Here is a 13897-nt window from a genome sequence, read left to right on the forward strand (position 1 = left end):
GTCGCTTGCCGCACATTCCGTGGCACATATACTCAGTGACTCAAGTTAGCGAGATTGAAGAACGGCACATGCACAGTGTCTTCATGGTGCAGCTCGCTAAAGCGCGGCCTGAAAGGCGTTCTTTGAAACGCGGCACAAACCCAGTTGATTTGTGGGGCAGCATGCTAATGCGTCTGTTAAAGGCAAACTGAGACTTCCACCCAAATGTAGCAATTGCTACAATGGAAACCCAAGCGTGTTCCTCGAAACACTTGCCTTTGCTTCGAGTTGTCGACAAATTCGACTTCGCCCTGCCATCTGTTAGCCGCCTGGTTAGCTCAGATGGTAGAGCGGCTGCCCCGGAAAGGCGGTGGTCCCGGGTTCGAGTCCCGGACCAGGACGAATTTTTCCTCAACTGCGAGGCTTTCTTTCGAGGAACCCGGTTGGGTTTCCATTGTAGCAATTGCTACATTTGGGTGGAAGTCTCAGTTTCCCTTTAATTACTTATCTCCACCTAGCGGATTTCCGCTGAACTATTACATCAAACTATAGCGTCTGTTTGCTTTCCTTGAGGGACCCTCGTGATGTGGGTCGACTCAGACGAGCATCCGAGATATTTAAGGGATATTTTTTCGTCGTTGCAGAGTGGCCCATTCTCAATTGCACACACCTAGTTAGCCAAGTTGGCGCCAAAGACGTTCATTGAAGAGCGGTATGAAGAGCGGCACACACGTACTGGCACATACCCAGGTACCCAAGTCGGCATCAAAGAGGTTCATTGAAGACCAGCACAGACAGAGTGATACATACGCAGTGCTCCAAGTCGGCGTTAAAGAGCTTCTTGGAACAGAGGTACCTACCCAGTCTCTCATCTTAGAGTGACCTACGTAGGCCTGAAGGACGTTCGTTCGAAGACCGCTGTAAGTATGTACACATTCAAGGAAATGGGATTTGACAGATGGGTGAAAGAGAGAGAAAGAAACAGAGAAAAATCCCCAGAAAGTACTAAAGTACTCATGTGTGCAGTGCGTTTTGGTACTCTTTCATAACATTTTAGCGCCAGCAGGTATGGGCGAAAAGAAGACACCAACACCACAAACCTTAAACAGTTTACTCTCGGGAAAATGAATACATTAACACACCATGCGCTACCGCGCCACTCCTGCTCAAAACTTGATACTGCTCCTATCAGAAAGACTTTATCAACCCAATCGACAGACGTAGTGCTGACACACCTTTCACCACTCCACATGATAGATTGTGCCTCTATGATGTCACATCCCGACTGGCGGGACATGGCGAAATCCGTCTCCTGACGCCGGATTGGGGGAAGGTGACGACGCACGCTCGGTGACCATCTTCGACAGCTGGATCTGGAATGAAAACCTCATATCTTAAGCATTCTTGTAAATATGTAATATAAACTTGTATATCTAAACGTCTGGGGTGCCGCGGGCCCCGCCCCATGTTCCCTTACTCCGCCTGCTGACGGGAAAACCCAAATCCTCCGACCCCCAGTCGCAACAGTACTGCTACCAATTATTCGTGGATGCGGGATATTGGACGCCGTAAGCGGCCATCCCGTTCATCTTTATTTTCAACCGTTTCCCTCATTAACCTAGCCGTGTTCAGTTGTGCCGCCAAATTAAGGAAAGAGGCGCCTCGCTTCTTTTCATTCTTTAGCATGTTCATGGCAACGGTGCATTGCGCCTGAGAATTCAGCTGCTATCACAATATAAAGGGCCTATATTGGCTGTCCTGAGAATATTCTGAACCCAAATTCTGAAGACGTTATGCGACGTTTCACTTCGTAAACGCGGGTGATACACAAGCGTATGGGTGCTATAGCGCACATGAAGCTATCGGCCCTCGGTGCGCCTCGACGTCTAAACTGTCCGCATCGCAGATCGCTTTCAGCATAGGGCTCGCGCGGCCGCACCATAAGTAGCAGCCGCCAGAGTGAAAGCCCACCTACTCCTGATGGGAAGACGGCGCGCTTCCTCCCCGCTTTCCTCGCTTACGCGCGCCAGATTAGGCCGCCATCGTCGGCTCATCGTCACACGCTTTCACTCGCACATGCAGCACTACGGCGCGATCACGAGACGAACCCGGTACGCTCATACCGCGCACAGCACCTTAACACCTGCCAGAGGAGGCCAACCCAGCGCGCCTCCGCGTACCCCCTTACTCTGTGAATCTTCGCCTCTTTTCGCCTTCCCCGCTTTTCTCCACGCCACCTAGACTTCGTGTTGGTGGAGTTGGTTTGCCGCGCGCTCAGCCAGCGCCTGGCTTTGTCTCAGCGCGCTCCTTCGTACTTTCCCCAGCCTCCAGGCGCCTTGCTCAAGCCTGTGGCATGTGGCGTGGTTCGCGTCCACGCCTTGGGGTGTCGCCACCATCGAAACGACGACAGCGCACCGCAGGCGGCGTTAATCGAACCGCCAGCTAAGCCCTTATATTGTAAACATAATTTGTAATGCTTCAAAGCAATACGTACAGAAAAACATTTATCTTTTAAATTTGAAACTGTTTGAAGCAAATTTCGTTAAATGATGAAACGTTTTATATCGTGACAGCTTCTCGAATGGGTAACCGTAGTAACGGCAAGAAAGTAGGCAGACTAGACCAGAAGACGAACAGTCGCGTCAGAATTCGCCTGTGTGAAAGCTACGTGTTTGTGCTCAAATCGAGCTGCAGTTTCTTGAATATTGTGAACGAAGTGGTGTGACATTTTCAGCTACAAAAGTGGAGGAACTTTAGCAACATACCAGCCTAAGACGGCTCTATGAGTTTCTTCTTTCAGCGGCGGACAGCTTGTGTTCACCAGAACTGTTTGGTGGGACAGTACGTAATATCTTCCTGCACATAAACACTTATGCATGTTACGCACCAGTATATCTTCTGAAACGCTATTCACGTGCCTTTTATTTGCTTTAAACATCGATGCTGTTGTATTAAGGCTGTTTATTGGTGGCAAGTTTGTGTGATCGGCGTTGTGATATCGCTCGGCCTACGCAGCAGTGCCAACCTTTCTAAGGTTCGCGCTGCTGCATAGGCCGAGCAAATTCTGGGTGCGAAATAAGAAGAAAAATATGTATTATGTGAGCGTGATAAAACTGGGATATACCTGGCCAAAGCAAGCAGACGACGCCGGCGTCGGTCGTCTGCTGTGCAGTACTCCCCACAAGCGTCATTGTGCTTTCGATACACGTTTAGCTTTCTAAGTAACTACAAATTATTCAGACGTCGCCTGTCGTTTTAAAAATGAGATTATAAGTGAATATTATTAAAAACATCACCTAGTATTAGTAAGTAAACATTTTTCTGGTATCAGTGCAACTACCGTTATAATCCAGGCGGCGCTAGCGTCGCCTGCGAAAACCGGCCCCGTTGGCTCTGTGAAAATGTCACGGGCTTGCCTTGCTCCTCCGCTTCATTCGCGGCTTCACACTACCCCACCTCGACGGCCCTCGGTGTGCCTAGCCATTTATGCTTGCGCGTAAAGATATGCAAGCATTAGTCATGTGACCGAAGCCAGCCAATGAGGACGAACTGCTGGCAATATTTCCAAGTCACACTGGCGGCAGAATATCTTCTCCCTATATATATATATATATATATATATATATATATATATATATTGTGATGTTATTGGGTGCAGGATCACTCCAGAAAGAGATAGGAGCAGTACGCGGGAGCACAAACAGACATCAGACGTATATTGGACACACGTAATACATTAAAACAGCACATGTACAACAGTTCCCCAAAATATGTTCAAGACGATATACAGCTAATATAGATTAGTCAAAAGGTAGTCGGCCTACAGTTCATGTAGAAGTAATTGCCGCCATGTCGGAGACGTCGGGGAACCGGTCTCGGACAGCAGTGTCGGACAGCTGGTTGGACAGCAGGGTCTCACTACAGGGTCAGATCGCCTCGTGGAGCTCAGGTGGCCCTGCGCCACAGTCGATGTACCGGAGCCTCCGCGAGCCCGATTACTCGATGGCGGGGTTTGTGTTCCGGAGAACACTGCGGCAGCCCACCAGGTCACGTCCACAGCTGGCGAGGTAGCCCCGTGGCCACTCACCCGAACGCTCGATCAGCCAGGCTCAGGACCGCCAGCCCTCCTGGACCAGTTGCCCAGCGGAAGAACTGGACGAGGTAACCCTGTGACCGCTCACCCGAACGCTCGAACAGCCAGGCTCAGGACCGCCAGCCTTCCTGGACCAGTTGCCCGGCGGAAGACCTTGACGAGGTGGCCTCTCAGCTGGTGCTAGCTTTGATTGGGGTGTAGACGTAGTGACGCGGGTGGCGATAGCTCCTATGGGCCGGACGCCCAGCGAGGAAGCCCTGTGCCGTCGAACGCCGAACCTCGCGCACTGCTCACGCCACGGGCCATACTCTCTCGAGCCACGCTTTTTGAGGCGCCACTGTCGACGTTCACCAATCGGTGTCGATGATGATGATGACGACCTTAAAGTACATACCCACTCATGGGTATTGGCAAAGAGTCGTCGTCCTCTTCGCCACCGCACGGCACACTGTCTTCATATGTTTGTGTTTGCCACTCCCGCGTGTAATATATTATGACATATATATATATATATATATATATATATACACATGTATATGTATTTAATTACTATGATAATAATTGAAAAAGCCTGGAAATGCATGTCAGGTATTTTTCTCTCAGGTAACGTACATATAGACCTATTTCTCAATCACACGTACATGGTGAACCATCGAGGCCCGAAAGATTATTTGAATTTGGATTTATTTCTTGTCGCTATAAAATCTATATGTGATGCAGGGACAAATGACATTGAGTGCCCAGAGGTCCCTGGTCCAACCCAGTAGCAGCAGTGCAGCCCACAAAAAAATGCATATTTGTTGCAGTCAATTTCACTAATTAAAGAATTTTACTTGGTGTTTAAGTCTACCGAATAAATGTATCACTAGTTAAGGTAGTAGTACTACCAAGGTTATACAGAACGAAGTACAATCAACATAAGTTACTCTCTATACTAAAAAGAAAGAAAGACGGCAGAGGTGTGCGAACTTGGTGAATTACAACCCGATTTCCAGAGCAGCTGTTTTTTTTTTCTCGAGTAGTTGCACTAAATGTTTCAGTTTCTTGTAATTACATCACATACTATGAAAAGTTACCCGTATATTAGTGTTCCGTTTTAAACCTTGTCCCCGTGTAATGCTTTGAAGCACTTCTTGCTGGAAACTTAAAAAAGACAGTAATTCATCAATAGAGATCTTACTTCGTCAGAAAATTTCATTATCCCCAGATATAAACTAGATGCCTTGTTTAGCTCACCGAGGACACCGGAGAAGTAACCTATACACATCCCGTATGGTGCACGGGAACAAATGGGAAAACAAGGGTTTAGTAATTATCTGCAACACTCGCATTTAAACCAGGAAAGTGAGATTTTCGCAACGCACTGCGCTTAAAATTCTCCCTATTTTCATGAAATTTCAAGTCCATATCTCATGCAATTGTTTTAGGAGTCGGGGAAAGCAGCGGTATGGAACCCTGGAACACTTCAATATGTAACTTTCTACAAAGGCTTGCAATGAACCTACACAGAAAAAAACATTTATCTCTCGTCACTCAGGATATTGTTTCGTACTTCGAATAAATATTAACACCATGTCCCGCATAGTTTACTAAGGATACCGGGATCAACAACTAAATGCCGTGTATAAAGCATAAAAACTGGGGGAAAGCGAGTATTCAGTAGCGGTTTTTCGAGTACGTAAGCAACCACCGCAGTTCAAATTTTCGGAACACGTCACAATAAAGTGGTCTTCATTTCTTCAAAATATAAAATATATGCTGTTCTTCCTCCTGCTGGGAAACCAGTAGTAGGGTAGCTCTTATTCAGAAACGGCCTGAAAATGAAATCGATAAAAGCAGTAGTGACAAAGGCCTTTAGAAAAAAATCAGTTAAGTGTTCTATTGGCACTGAAATGGCTCTGCACGTTCGACCGAGGTCACCTTCACGACCATTTCACCTCGCAGACCCTGATGTAATGTCCCCTTCTGGGACCTTTGAGGTATCATGAATAAATGAGCTTGCATATAAAACCCTAATCCGTTCTAAACTAGAATATGCTAGTCCTATCTATGACAACCAAAATTAATATGATTAATTCCCTTGAATCGGTTCAGAACCATGCTGCCAGGTTCATTCTCTCTGACTACTCCTATAATACAAGTGTCTCAGCCTTAAAATCCCGGTTGTGTCTTCTCTCGCTCACCTCCCGCCGGAAAAGTGCTCGTCTTTTTTTTTCTTTTTTAGGTTCTTTCATTCGCTTACCACGGGTAACCAAATCATCATTCCAGCGCATCGTTTCTCCCGCCATACGCATCCCAATGCTGCGTATCTACCACGCGCCCATTCCACCACGTATCACCGTTCTTTTTTTCTGCACACAGCCCGAGAATGGAATCCCCGTCCTTCTGACATCGCCCTCATCACAGACATTTCCCGTTTCAAAACTGATATTGAAGGTCATCTTTCAAGTCACGCCACCTAACCTGTCCCATCATTTTTCTACGTGCCCACCCCTCATGTAATGTCCCGTTCTGGGACCTTTGAGGTATCATGAATAAATTAATGAATAAATAAATAAATATATACGATAAGTCGTGATTACACAAAGAATAAATTCGGCAGTTACACCTCTAAGTGGTTTGATTAGATTTTTGATGGTGATAAGATATATATTTATACTGCAACGCTACGTAGACTATTTCTGGACGGAGATTGAATGGCTCCAGCATTTGATAATCCAACCATTTCATGCAGTAAGGCACACCCATCGTTGGGCGCCGCTGATTAAAATACTTTATCCGGACCTCTCCCCTCGCCCGAAGGTTAAATATTTCAAGCCGATTGTTTTGTTTTTGCAAGTATGGTTAGGCGGTAATTTGTAACTGCGGGAACTGTCCAGCGCCAGGACTTCTGCGCAATGCAAGTGTGCATGGCGAATCTCGCACGTCGCCCACTACAGCGCGTCACGAGGAGGCCCAATACTCGCTGCCCAAACCGGGGATCCATAGTAAAGAAAAGCGCTATTAACGTGGTGACTCTATTAAGAAATAAAATTTAGCTTCAGCTGTAGTTTTGTTGGACTTTCCAGTGTGTAGCCGAAAGTGCCCGCTTTCGAAAGTGGGGGGGGGGGAGCAAATGGCATGCTTTGCCCCCCCCCCCACTTTTGACAGTAGGGGGGCAAGTGCCCCCCCCCCCCCCCCCCCGGTAGAAACGACTATGTTCAGCCCATCTCTCAAAACGATGATAGCGTGCCTAATATCCGGAATATTTTGCCACATAGTCAACCTTATCTTTAAGACCGGGATTTTTCCAAGTTATTTGAAAAAGGCCAAAATAATCCTTGTTTTCAAGGAGAGAGATAAACGTCTAACATCTAACTACCGCCCTATTGCCATACTTTCGTTCTTTAGTAAAATTGTCGAAAAACTAATCGTAATGCGCTTATCAAGTTATTTGTCAAAATTTCAAACCTGTCATCAAATTAATTTGGCTTTCGGGAGGCATACTCAACTGATTTAGCATTAATATTTCTAACAGATAAGATTCGGCAGGCAATTGACACTGGCAATTTTGCTGGTGCATTATTCATTGATCTTTCTAAAGCGTTCGACTCACGTTTTCATAACGTATACTTTTTGCTAAATTGGATTCTATTGGTATAACTGGCCCGGCATTGCGATTATTACGGAACTATTTGCGCGATAGAGAGTACACTGTATCAATATCCGGTACTTATTCAAACCCTAAAACAACTATCATTGGTGTAGCACTGACAATTGAGCGAGTTGGTACGGATGCATGGCTTCAGACCGGCGCAACAATGAAGACGAAAAGACGAAAGAACACGTGTGTTCGTGTGTTCTTTCGTCTTCCTTGTTGCACCGTTCTGAAGCCATGAAACATTGGTGTGCCGCAAGGACCTCTCTTGTTTTTAATATATATTAATGATCTATCACAGTGCCTAAAGTCAGATGAATGTAGTCTTTACACCGACGACACCACTATCTTCTCCTCAGACAAAAGTCTTGATTTATTAATGTGCAAGCGTAACCACACCGCAGCAAGCATTGTAACTTGGTGCCGACTAAACAGATTACACATTAATACTGCAAAATCTAGCTGTCTTATTTTCACAGCTAAGCAAAAGCTTATCTCGGGGTTTCCACCGCTAACCTTTGCTTCCAGCATACTTTATCCTACCGACAGTGTAGTGTTTCTTGGCGTCACATTAGATAAACACCTAAAATTTGATGAGCATGTTTTATTCTTAACCATGAAGGCAGCTTATGAAATTAGAATATTAATTAAAGTTCGCAATTTCTTTAATCTGAAGACACTCATCTCTATTTACTACGCTTTCATTCATACGTATATTAATTATTGCATATCATCATGGGGAAACACGTATCCCGCTCATTTATCCCCACTGCAGCATACCCAAAATCAAGCAATTCGCATCGTAACACGTAGCAGTTACACATCAGAAGCATCTTCAATACTCAGTTCTAATGGCATTTTATCAGTACAGAAACTAAATAAATAGTCCCTTGTAATACTTGTCCATATATCTGTAAACGGAAAGCTCCCGTTCCCGATAATTACTAACAGCCAATATCCTCACTCCACATCTACCCGATTCGCTTCTACCAACATTACCAAAACCTAGTACTAATTATGATAAATTTACTACTAATTTTTCAGCCACACAACTTTGGAACTCATTACCGTGTCATATTAGGATGATCTTTTAATTTTACACATTCAAATCAAGCCTCCGTGAATTTTTGCACTCAATGTAATTACCGTTGATTACCGTTTTATTATTAATTGATTTGTGTTATTAAAATTGTTTACGATGGAGGTAATGGCTTATTTAATACGGTGTTTTGTATGTTTGCATATAGCTGCTTTGTATTTACATATCTTACTCATTTTTAATGGAAGGTCCCCTGTACAGTCTGTTGACTACGGGAACTCCCTCTGTATGTTTGTAGAATCTCCATTTGTAACCTTACTATTATGCACAATAAAGAACTCTCAAACAAGATAAGATATTGTCAAACCATCAATTTTAGAGCCATGCACACGGACACTTCTTTATTTTATCTTATTCCGGAAATGATATCCAAGCCCAGCTGGTTTAACAACATTAGCTTAACTTATGCACGCAGTTGACTTGCTGCATGTGACAAAACATCGTTGCCTAACTAATAGGAATTAGTCCTTTACAAAATACAATACGTACTTATGTCTTTATTGTATCACTTGTGGTCTTCACTTGACACACACAGAAATATGTAAACACAAAATGTATGCAGACTTTGCGTTCACGTGCATGCGTGTCTAAAAAAAAAAGCAGCACAACTTATCCTACCAAGACAAGTCGTACCGACTAGACCCACCGAGGATGTTCTATACAGTATTCAGTTGGTTCTATTTAAATTTTATCATGTGCTACGTGATACCTGTATGTAAACCAATTTATGGACAGTAGTATCCGTTGTATCATCATCATCAGCCTATATTTTTGTCCACTGCAAGACGAAGGCCTCTCCCTGTGATCTCCAGTTACCCCTGTCTTGCGCTAGCCGTTGTATATGAGAATGCATATTTTAGACCAATGACAGTACCTGAGGCAGCCACCTTTTATTTAGCATTTGCCATCGATAATTATAGGGGTCAAGTGGTCTTGTTGATTATGTCATCTAAACAACTGAAAGTTTTGTGTTTATTATACCAGCATTGAATTAGCGAATGCGCTTTGTACACTCGTGAAATGAATCATCATTCCGTCACGTGTTACTCTTCAGTCATACATGGCGACTGCATATGGTGTCATGGTTTCTAGGCTCACATATACTTGGGCCTTTCGATCAAGTGAGCAAATGAAGTCTTCCTCTCCAACAGTCAATTTAAAGCCACCACTGTCCCTAAATAGCTCCAAGACCAATTCCTGCACACTGTTGGATCAGATTGAGCACGGGGGCGGTGCTTGATACATCATTTTAGCTACTCCAATAATCACACAGCTCAACCCGCCCGCTAGATGTACTTAGGTCGCTAGCAGACGCAGAGGCAGATGTTGCACGTATGCAACCGTCACTCATCACTTGAAATGTAAATGAACCAAACTTTTATGAGCATATCGGTCGCAACCGTGTGACTGCTCAAGTGGGAGCTAAGCTTTAGTGTAGTGACATCGTCTCAGCTGATTTGTCATGATGCTCTTGTGTGCAGCTCTCTTGTTTACATTTAATATGAGTTCTATTTCCCGAATATACAGTTCTCATAACATTTACTGCACTAATGAAGGCTGTGGGGATGTGGGAGATGTGGGAGATCCCGCGGTCAGCCGGGCGCCGTCCTTGCTGTGCCTCCGGCTCTGGCCTCATTCGCTCGTGCGAGGAAACCCCCCCGAATACATGTCCCTCGACCCCGCGCTGTATTCGCGGGCGCCGCGGCCGCGTCCCGGGGCGTCGTGCTACGCGGCCCTCCGATTGGGTCGTGGGGGCGTGACGTAGGGAAGGAGCTCTTACTGGGAGCGTTGTCGCAGCGCGCGGGAGTGGAGCAACGGGAAGGACGAGCGCCGGTCACGAGAGGCAAGCGGCAAGGTACGTGAGCGACCATATTACTCTCAATTTGTGTCCCCAACGCCACGGCCTTGGGACATTCACGTGCTTTGCCAGCTTGCGTGAGTGTGGCTTGCTGAGCGGCTCTGTGTTCCGCCCTTGCGGTAGATGCAGGCGCTCGGTACGTCACATTCTGCGTGTCCGAACCGTCGCTGACCAGAGTCGGTGGCGGAAAAGCGCTAGGCAGTGTCTTGCGAACGCATCTCGGCCCGCATGTGCGAACCATTGTTCGACGCGGCGCGGAACCTGCCTTCCCCAGCCATCGGGGACCGCGGGTGCTGAGTGTGCCCCGTGCTTTAGAGTGCAGTTTTGTATCTACTGGTGAAGTGTTTTAAGCAATAAATGCGTTAATTGTCCTGGACGTCTCGCATTCCTGGAGGGAGTTCTATACGTACGGCAAGAGCCGGCCAGGCCTTTAGGCTCGGTGCTCGAACCTGCGGTGGGTCTATCGACGCACGCCGTCACGCCTCGTCGTGAAGCCCTCTTTTGGGGCGATTTACCGACGCCGCGCGAAGAGACCTAGAGCGAGCCCACAAGGCACAGCACACATACATCCAGGGAAGCAGGTATCTACATGAAGACCAGAGAGAACCTATAGGAAACGTTATAAAATATGAAAGTAAAAATGCATCAAACATAGCGCTTACACATTAAAACACATACCACTGCTATATGCGCCCTGTGTGGAAAATGGAGACGTGTGAAGCCGGAAACCTGCCTCTTTTGAATATTGACGTAAACAAATATTCATAGCAGAATCTTGATTTGAGCTAGTTGGTGGGTCCTAAATCAAAGAAATTTACGGCGCAAGTTAGACGAGGATAAAACACGCCCGTCCTGTCTTTGTGTTCTAGCTTTGTCGTCGTCCAGTTTGCGCCGTGAATGTTCTTGAATTACAAGTTGTCTAGTCTGGACCTTTGCCTTCTGAGTCGGAGGGTAGAATATCGAAGGAATGGTGCAAAATGGATGTTTTATGTAGTAGTCCTTACGAACGCGCTACTCAAGTTGTACCAAACCTAGCCACCAGTGTGCGAAGTCTTGGACCAGTAACCATATGACTCTCTGACACATTAGAATTCCTTTGCACAGATCATTCTTAGCTCTAAATGAGAAATGCCTGCTGTTTGCAATTACAAATAGTGCATAAACGTATTTATACTTGACCTACAGCACGAAGAGCTGATATGAAAAAAGTGTACACCTGAATGTTAAGTTTCTTTTCTTATCTTAGGTATCTTAGGTATCTTACCTTATCTTAGGTATCTTAGTTTATTTAAAATAATTTGTACTTTACCGATTTCTTTACATGTTTATAGTTAAAAAACACATGCAGAAAAACCACAGAAAAATACCTGCATTTTGATCAAGAGGTTACAGCACAAGTATTTGTGTTTTGTCCTTCCTGCCCATCTATGGGGTCGTGGTCTATAAATGTAAAATGTCACAACAGCAAGGCTGAGAATCAACACTTATATTTCAGAGGATTTTTGGAATGCTAGAGAGTTGTACTTTTAAGCATGTTCTAACAACAAATGGGCACCGCGTTCATTTCAGAGTCATGCTGTTCTAGCGAGCCTCCAGGAATACAGCAGTGCCTGGTGGCACCGTATAGTTCAGGTATAACAGAGTGAATAAGCATTGAGGAAAGGGCTGATATTAAGGTGACTCATATATGTTGTAGCATTATATTATCTAAGCCACATGCAAAGCTGTTTTCAATGCACTGAATTACCAGAGCTTCGATTTGTCAGCTTGTTTGACTCCACAGACGGAGTGCTGCAATAAAATCTCTACAGTGGCGAGCAATGCGGGAAGGAATGAAATATTCCTTGCGATCTGTGGATTTGAATAGTATATGTGAATGCATACCCAGTTTGCCACTATGCATGTTTTCTTGTGACGTTTGGCACGGAGGCTTAGCCACTGTGGCCTATTGACTGCAAATTCCTGTGCTCTCTTTCAGAATGCACATGTTTGTTTGGCAACTTGAATAGTGACTAGAGGACAATAGAACGCACAAATATTGCAGATTTAAGCCGAAAACATTGGGAATTAGTCGCAAAGCTGCACCATAGAACTAACTATTCGTTGGTCTGTTATGAAAATAATAACTGTCAACAAATGTTTCCCGAATTTCTTGTGCTGCCCTGTCTTGCACCATATGAACCTGCACTTCATTTCATTATCATGTACCTGTTAAAGCAGCTACAAATTAAGAAAAGCATGCACTTAACCAATGACTACATCAACCTTTCACACAACGTCAATTCACTGAACTCGCTGCGAAGTTTAGTCTCTTGACAACCTTCGTATGCTTTCAGATAAAATGCAGGTACTTGCCACCTGTTTATGTTATGCTATGGATATTTTTATTTTCATAAAAGGTGGCGGTGCATTAGCTAGCTAGGTTGCCACTACATGAACAACACCCAGCCCATGCCGAATAACTCAAATAACCTGATTAGAGCTTACAATAGTTCACTGATCATGTGCATCCTGTGCCAGATTATTTTTGATAAAGGAGAAACGATCTTAAAAAACGCATGGATGATGCTGACAGCCCCAAACGGTCTCAAGTCGATCATCCTTATTTGTTGTCATGACTGAGAGAGGGAGCATGCCTGTTATGGTACTGCTTCATTTTTGTGCACTTTGATAATGTGTCGTGCATATTTTAAGTGCCGAATGAGGTATGTCTAAGCAGTAAAGGGGCAGCAGGTAGCCACTTAGGCCGGCAAGAAGAAGTAATGATGTCATTTCACTCGAAAGAAGTTGTCTTGCGAGCAATATAAATTCTTATTGGCTTTCACATGAATATTCTTGAAAACATCTGATGAGTGTCTCTGCATAAGGGGACCATTACATGTACTATTGACGAAAAACGTTTACGGACCACGGGATCTCAGAAGACACTAAATATTCGAGCAGCCTTTCAAGATATCCAGTAAAATCGTACATCACAATGTTGTTCGCATATACCAGTAGAGGCTGGAAATGGGAATACCCGGCTGTGTTTTGATGCTGCGGAGATATTCAGCTTTTTGTCACATCCCTTGGTTCGTAAACGTTTTTGGTCGATAATACATTCTGCTTTTATGCCCGTCATAGTGAATTGTACACACATCCTAACATTCACTTCCTTGCTGCATAAGTGAACCACTTATGCACAACATCTTGAGACATGGAGATGTCTCAAGATGATCATGAAGACGTGCC

At 44.9% G+C, this 13897-nt stretch overlaps 1 non-coding gene across 1 annotated transcript; it reads left to right on the plus strand.

Moving 5' to 3' along the window:
• The first annotated feature begins 306 nt into the window (after nt 1-306).
• Trnas-gga (transfer RNA serine (anticodon GGA)) lies at nt 307-381 on the plus strand. Its single transcript has one exon. It is a non-coding gene; the product is annotated as a tRNA-Ser (tRNA).
• Nucleotides 382-13897: the final 13516 nt, after the last annotated feature.

This window comes from Dermacentor silvarum, chromosome 11 (genome assembly GCF_013339745.2).
Source record: "Dermacentor silvarum isolate Dsil-2018 chromosome 11, BIME_Dsil_1.4, whole genome shotgun sequence".
NCBI classification, from domain to species: Eukaryota; Metazoa; Arthropoda; class Arachnida; order Ixodida; family Ixodidae; genus Dermacentor; species Dermacentor silvarum.